Source organism: Taeniopygia guttata, chromosome 18 (genome assembly GCF_048771995.1).
Source record: "Taeniopygia guttata chromosome 18, bTaeGut7.mat, whole genome shotgun sequence".
NCBI classification, from domain to species: domain Eukaryota; kingdom Metazoa; phylum Chordata; class Aves; order Passeriformes; family Estrildidae; genus Taeniopygia; species Taeniopygia guttata.
Window position 1 is genome coordinate 10,055,106 of NC_133043.1, and position 7,556 is coordinate 10,062,661.

Below are 7,556 nucleotides of genomic sequence, written 5' to 3' on the forward strand. Positions count from 1 at the left end.
TTTGTGTTATGGGACTTCATTTTGGTCCAGAAGTCACAAATCTCATTCCAATTAGTATTGAAGTCCCAGTGGAGCTGATAAATAATTGATTTAAAGGGGCTGTTGGTGGAGCAGAGGGGAATGGAACAGCAGTTAGTCAGCAGCAGGTTTGCACAAAATACATGGGCAGTGATAACTTCAATGCTGTATTGATCAGGACTGGTGGAAGCAGAAGATTTGTGGGGGTCAGGAACTGCATTATGAAGGGTATAAAAACCTCTTTGGCTTTAGCCCCATGAGATATGGAAAGAAAACAAGCATTTAGGTTTGATGAATGACCCGCACTTGGGGAAATGTGGGCCTTGGCGCTGTACCCAGAAGAGAACACTTTCTTATGGTAAATGTTGATGGGAAAGAAGGGAGGATCAAGAGGTTTGAAAGAACGGCTGAGGAGCCACTTAAACAAGTGGGAAAGTGTTGAACCCTAAGCCCTTGTGGAATTTTGCTTCTCTTTGGTTGACCTAGACAAGAGAACTGAAGACAACTGGAGCTAAAAAGCAAGGACCCTGTTGGTGTTTAGAGACCTTGTTGCAGTTTGAGTTTCCTCTGTCCCTACTTTATACTGTCCTATCCATAATCTCCCTTTCCATTCCTGCCTTGTGTCTTACAATGAATCCCCAGGACAAGAAATTACTCCCTTTTCTATCTTCACCTTTAACCCTTCACAGTTCTTGAGAGCAAAAACTGTACCAGGTACTGTATGATATGTGAGGCATTTGTGTACTTGGACACCTCGAGCCCAGGTTGTGTCCCTGCACTGTGGTTTATAAATCCCCTGGGGTCAGGATGTCTCCCTGCTCTGTGTGTGCAGCTCCTGACACAATTTCCCATCAACCTGCCTCGGTCTGTAGGTACCACCTAAGAAATACAAGTAATAAAAATAATGGCAAAGGAATCTTCTCATCAGTCTTGAAGTTATCCAGAGTATCACCTTCAATAAAGTGGCATGAAGTTTCTAGTTTATGAAATTTATCTGACTAGCAAGGGATAGACAATCCAAAAGAAAAAAGTATGTGCACTAACATCAGAACATTTTTGATCTTGAAACTGGGACTGTGCAATTAATCTGGTTTCCCAGAAGCTAGCAGAAACTTCCAAATATGAAATTATTCCTGTTCTGCAGAAATGAAAGGATTCAAAAGATCAGCCTCAGCAATTTCTGCTGGGACTTTGCCCAGGGTATGTCATTTATTTTCTAATTTTTTTTTTTTCAATTAGATTATTTTTTCTCTTTCAAAAGAGAGGATGTCCGAATATTTAATCTAATCTAGTTAATTCATTGTCTTTATCCTGCTGAGTCTCTCACTGCAAATCCAATAGCATTCTTACAGCACAGACCTTGGGAGACCTCCAGGGAACTTCTGCACTACTTTTCCAGTAGCAAAGCTTACTGGCATCAAGATCTTTGTTTTGGTTGCAATGTGCAGGAATTTCCATTACTCTGTCACTAGGTGGGAAAGATCTGGGCGGAACTCAGGGTAAGAAATGCAGCTATAATTTTAAAAACTGAGGAGCATATAGGAGATAATTCCTTGAAGGTGACTTTCATCCTTCTATAGCCATTTTTTTCCATATCCAGATATTTGGTGTACTGTTCCTTGTGGGAATACCATGTTTTCAGATTTGCTGTAGGAATCTCTGCTGCTTGTTTGGGGTATAGAACTGTGTAGTACTGTATAACTGTTTATACAAGAAAATATACCAATGGAACATACTAACAAAAAACACATCATAGCTCACTATCTGCTTTTGGATGTTTAATGAAGATCACTGAAACTACAGCACTACAGCACACTGTGGTCCTTTTTTACTGTATGTTGCAGCAAACAAGTAAACTAAAGATAAATCCAGACCACGTGGAAAAAAGCTGAAAGATTCCTATTAGCTCCTGTGAGAAGTGGATGGATTTTTTGTGAGAGGCTGAAACAGCTCTTGAAAACAAGATTGACCTCAAGATCAGAGTATAACGTAAATCTTCTGTGCAACTTTATCACCATCTGCCTTGAGTTCTGTTCCCGCTGCAGAAGGTCACACACAGAAACTTGCAGTAGACTTGAGAAGTGTCTCTCTGTCCTTAAAAGTAAAAAAGTGAGACATGGAAAAACAAAGGAGGCTGTATTGCCAACTGGTGCTGTTATAAAGGGTAAGTTATTCATCAAGGTGTGCTCCTGGAGCTGCCAGGGAGATTGTTCTAAAGTCATTGTGCTTGGATATATACATTCTTTTTCTCTTAGTTATTAGAAGCAAATGATTAAATGATTCCCTGTTCTGATGAGATGGACAGTGAAACATACAATAAATGTTTATTGACTTTAGTGAGAAATCCTCGTACCAGTTCTGGAATTACCAGTGCAATAAGCAGTAAGGTCGTTTACTGCTAACTTTCAAATAAAATGTGCAGTACATGTAGATCACTGTGTTTAATAATAACCTATAAGCAATAACATGTGTTTAGCCTGATGCTTTCAAACCACACACAAGAAAAAAGGACGAAGTGGAACTTTGCAATGCTTTGTAAATTCGGGAGTTTTGTGATGCTCAATTCCCTGATCGGGGACACACAGACTCCTCCTGATGGGGCTATTCACTGTGGGATGCAAATCACAGCCATGGGGGCACTACTTTGATTCCTCAGCTATCTGCTGACATGTTTGGGGGGCAGAAAAATCACATCCATCTATCAAAGAAAATACAATTAGATACATCAGCAGTCTGAATACAACAGCATTTTTGTGTTTTTTTTTTTTTTTTTTTTTTTTTTCTTTCAGGAGGAAGTAACTGAAATTCTCATAATTGTTCTGTTTATGAAAAATGCTACTGTTGGCAACTGCTGATTATATATGGCAGTGGCCTGGCAGAGTAAATCTGAAACCCAATGCCTGCTGTTAGAAATCTTTATTTTCCTGACCGCTAGGGATCTGGAACTCACTTAGGCTTTCCTGCCCAGGAGTTGCTCAGTTCATGGAGGAACTCCTGTCCAATGAGGTCTGATTACTGCTAATTTTACACAGGAAGGCTTCATGCAACCGAGAGCACGTACAGAGATGATTAGGAAATAAATATCAGGACACATTTGCATTTCTGAGACAATAACCTTAATTTCTTCATTTTTTAAAGATTTCTCTTGTGATATTCAGGTTTATTAAGGACAGAAAGGCACGCAAATTGTGCTTGTCTAAAACTGTGAGATTAATAGTGAAATATGTGATTTTTAAAAAAAATTTTCTTGCTGAGAACAGGTGCAAAATGTTTCTTTTGTGCCATTCTTCCCCTCTTGATTCTCTCTTCCTGTCATTTTTCTGCACAGGTTTCATATAAATAGAACATGAATGGAGTTGCCTGCTCTGATCCAGATGGAAGGATACAGGGCTGGTATAATTTTAGTGTGGAAGATGCATTAACTTTCATTTAAATTCTGTAAATATGCATCTTCTTCACTGAACAAGTGAAGACAAACTGGGAGGCATCAGTGACAATTGTACATGGAAGGCAGGGGCCCTTGGCATTGGTACCCACACAAGCTTTTCAGTTTTGAACAGCTTAATGTGGATGAATCACTGACCTGATCTTGCAAACAATTACCCATGAATTTAGTTTTATGCACTTGTGCAGAGCTGTTGCAGGCAACAGGTTAATTGAATTTTGGAGTAAGTGCACAATCGATAGATCAGATTGGAATGGAATTTTATACTTGCAAACAATTTCCTTGATGCTGTGTATATTTGAATTCAGGTAATTTAGGCTCTGGTTTATGAAGCTGCTCCAATTATTGCAGAAGTTTTGTCCCCCTCCAGGTAATAGTGTCATCAGACAGCAGGTAGAAGAAGCAGCCTTAAGAATAAATTTACTCCAAGAAATGAAGCAGAATTTTACCGAGGCATTGAGGCTCTGAAATGATTTATTTTCTCTGCTTCTGACAGAGTCCAAACTGAGGTAAATGGATGGGCTTGACAATTATATGCTTATGTTGCGTGGTGTTTGCTAACTATGGAATACAGACAGGAACTTTACAGAGGGTAAAAAAACCTAATTTTGGAGGAGTCAAATGAGTGCAGTCCTGTGCCCAGGCTGGAGTTATTATGAAGTATGATATGACTCATGAGCTGTAAAGGGACTCAGGCTCTTTCAACAGCAAGTCCATTTGTTGGGAGGGCTTGGAGAGAGCAGTGCACAGGTGTATGTATTCATGTTCCTCATTAGAGAAATAAAATGTTCTCCCTTATTCTTAGCTCGTTTATTTTTATTTTTCAGAGCAATACTACTCCCTGAAGAGACATAATTCTGGTCTCCATGTCAGCAGTAGTAACTGTTCTGTATTCCTCAGCTGGCTAGGCCAGCAATAATGAACACTGGGTGTTCATTTAGGGTTCCACAGCCTAAAATAGTAGAAAATCAAGAGATTCATGGAAGAGAAAGGGAGTGTATGTTGTTTCTTTTAATCCAGTTGTCTCACCTTTGCATAAACGTGCCTAAATGAGCTGTGGTGAACTGGAGAACAGCTACAGCTGAGAGGATCTTGATTTCTCTCCTTCAGTGACACCTAAGAAGGGAAAAATGTAAGTACTTTGGACTTACATTGACACAGAGAATCAGCTGTGCTTCAAGGAAATGCTGGGACTTTCAAACAAAACTTGCTGTAACCAAGTTAGCCACTGAGCTGAGATGACCTGGACTTGGGCACAGCAAATGAGTTTGTTGTGCAAAAAAGTCTCCAACTCCTCCTACCCTGCTCCTCAAGGGCTTTCTGCTGGGCTGGAAACCTCGCTCTGTGATCCAGCCCTGCTTTGCTTGTGCTGCCATCCCCTTCACCTCCTCCCTGGCAGATTTGGGAGTAACTGGGGTGGAGGGAAGGAGTTTGGGAGGCTTTGAGTGTGAGCTGGGCTGGGCCAAAGGCTGTGGGACAGGAATTCTTGTTCCTGTGTGAGCAGACCTCTGTGGGCACAGCCACAGGAGACTGCTGCTCTCTCCTGACCGCTACTTACTTGAAAAACCTATTTGGTAAAATATGTTCAAGCAGTTCTGGAGCACGAGGTAGAGTTTAGGGCTTCTCCTTTCCAAGGTATCTGGACAGTGACTCTTACTTGTTGGTGTGAATCAGAACCACCTGCACTTCTCCAGCCTGGCACGTGTAAGATTTATGATCCTCCTTACCTGGCAAACCCCTTCAAATATCCCCCTTGCATACTGCACTCTATATTAATTTGTGGCCTTTGCCCACATCCATAAATCTTGATTTTTTGACTAACAGCCTTTGAGCTCTGCTTTAATGTGCCTTTGCAAGTTCAAGTTGTTTTGCTGCACTTGAGATTTTCTGCCTGCACAGGAGAGAGCTCTTCTGAGGCCTGGGGAAGTAATTGGAGAAGGCTGGAGGACAGTCCTTGGTTAAGTGGCAGCAGAACTCTCCCCTTGCATCCAGTTGTTCATTATTGCCACATCCCCTGCTGTGATCTCTCTGCAGTGTGAATGGGAATTTTGAAATAAGGTTTCTGGATCACAGGATGGTCTTCCTTCCTTTTGAATATTTAAATTGTGCCTCTGAATCAGTACCAGCAATTTTGTGAGAAGGTTTCAAAGTATTCTTCTGGAATTCCTTCAGATGCATATTGCATATTATTATTATTATTTTAATTGTGTTTCTATTTATGCCTTGACTAATTGTTTTAATATAACCAACAGTTGTGTGCAATTTTATCTCTTCCATTCCATGTGTTCCTAACCCAGCTAAGTTTCACTCTCTGAGAAAGACTTCTCAACCCTTACAGTTATATTACAGCTGGAATTTAATGTGAATTCTATACATTCTGAGATACTGCTGTGCAAATATAGAAGATACTCTATTTTTAGTGCTACAGTAATAACCAGAACTAGTAAGTACCCCAAATGGTGTCTGAGATACAAAGAGAACCATTTGGTGCTGTGGATTCTCCCTAGCTAAGTGTAATATTATTGCTCCATGGTTTGTGATCTGTAATTTGCCATTCTGAAGGATTTTTTTAATAAAGGGGGAAACTTTAAAATCCTTTTAAAGACATGTGGGCAAGATATGAGATTAATTTTACAAATAGTGCTTCCTGTGTCTTGTTTTCCAGTACAGATCTACAAAGCCATTGATCCTTAGTGTCTGTGCTGTGCTGCAAATCAACCTCCATGGTTATCCAGTGTTATTCTGGAGAGTTCTAAGGGCTGCAGCAGTGATATTTGTTTTATTGTGTGTACAGCTGATGCTACCAGACTTCATTATTTCATTGTTATTTTGTGTAACTTGATTAGAAATAAAAGTAATTCTGGCCTTAAGCACAGGAGTCAGTGCATGTGACTGGAGTTTGTACACATCAATTATACATAAACACGTCCAAGAATTAAGGAGATTGGATTTTTTTAGAGGTTTTTAAAGAGAAGAATTATAAAGAGCTTTTAAAATTCACTTCCTACCCATTTCCTTTACAAAATCTCAAGGCTGAGGGAAGCGATGAAAAATCCATGAAAATAAAGCTTCAGAACCAGAGTGATGTGATGCAAACATCCCGAGGCAGTGTTCATTCTGAAGGAGGCTCTTTTAAAGTATTTGGAATTTTCCCAGTTCATTTAGACATGTAGTTTGTGCCGTCTTTCTCTTCTTTGATGGAGTTTTAGGTGCTTACACCTTACTCTTTCCAGGAAGAAATCATTGCCAATGAAGTTTTATCATTCACTTTCAAACTACTTTTCTTGTATGAGGGAAAATAAATCAAAAGATGACCTAGCAAGGTCTGATATGAATGGCTCACCCTAAGGGATAGACAATTTTAGACAGTTCTTAATAGGAACCTTGGAGATATTCAAAGGTCTCTGAACATGGTCTGGCCAAACCAGTATCACATTGATTGTCCAGTGGATTAGAAACAAAAATGCAGAAACACTGTCTGGCAACCTGGTGTGTTGGCCTTCAACAAACTTCATGTCCAGTTTGTACTTCAGTTTCAAATGTTTTTATGCTTTTCGAGGGAGGGGATGGGATTCACTGCATTTCTACAGATAGGGAAGAAAGCACTGAGTCTCAAAAGTGTTTGATTTGTGGTTTTGGGATGTTTATTGGGTTGGGTTTGTTTTTGATTTCTTTTTTTCTTTTTGTTTGGGGGTTTTGTTTGTTTTGTTTCTTTTGCTTTGGTTGGGTTATTTGTTTGTTTGTTTGGGGTTTTTTGGGTTTGTTTGTGCAGGGAGGTTTGAGAAAATCTGGGTAATACTGAACACAAGATGAGGCTCTATAATGCTCTCTCCGTAACAGTAACAGCACTGCACTTTAGCTAATGGGAACATCTGCAAATAAACAGCAGCAGCTTTGAGGCAGAGCCCTGGTCTCAAGACTGTGCAGTCAGTTTGGAGGATAAATACTGGCAGTTTTCCAAGAGAATATCTGAGGTGTGTGTGTGTCCATAATTATGCAGAATTGCAGCAGATTCAGGTTGGCCTCCTTGCCCACAGACACATCATTCCACAGTCCCTGTATAGTGTGTGTTCTCAAGCCCAGTTACAATATT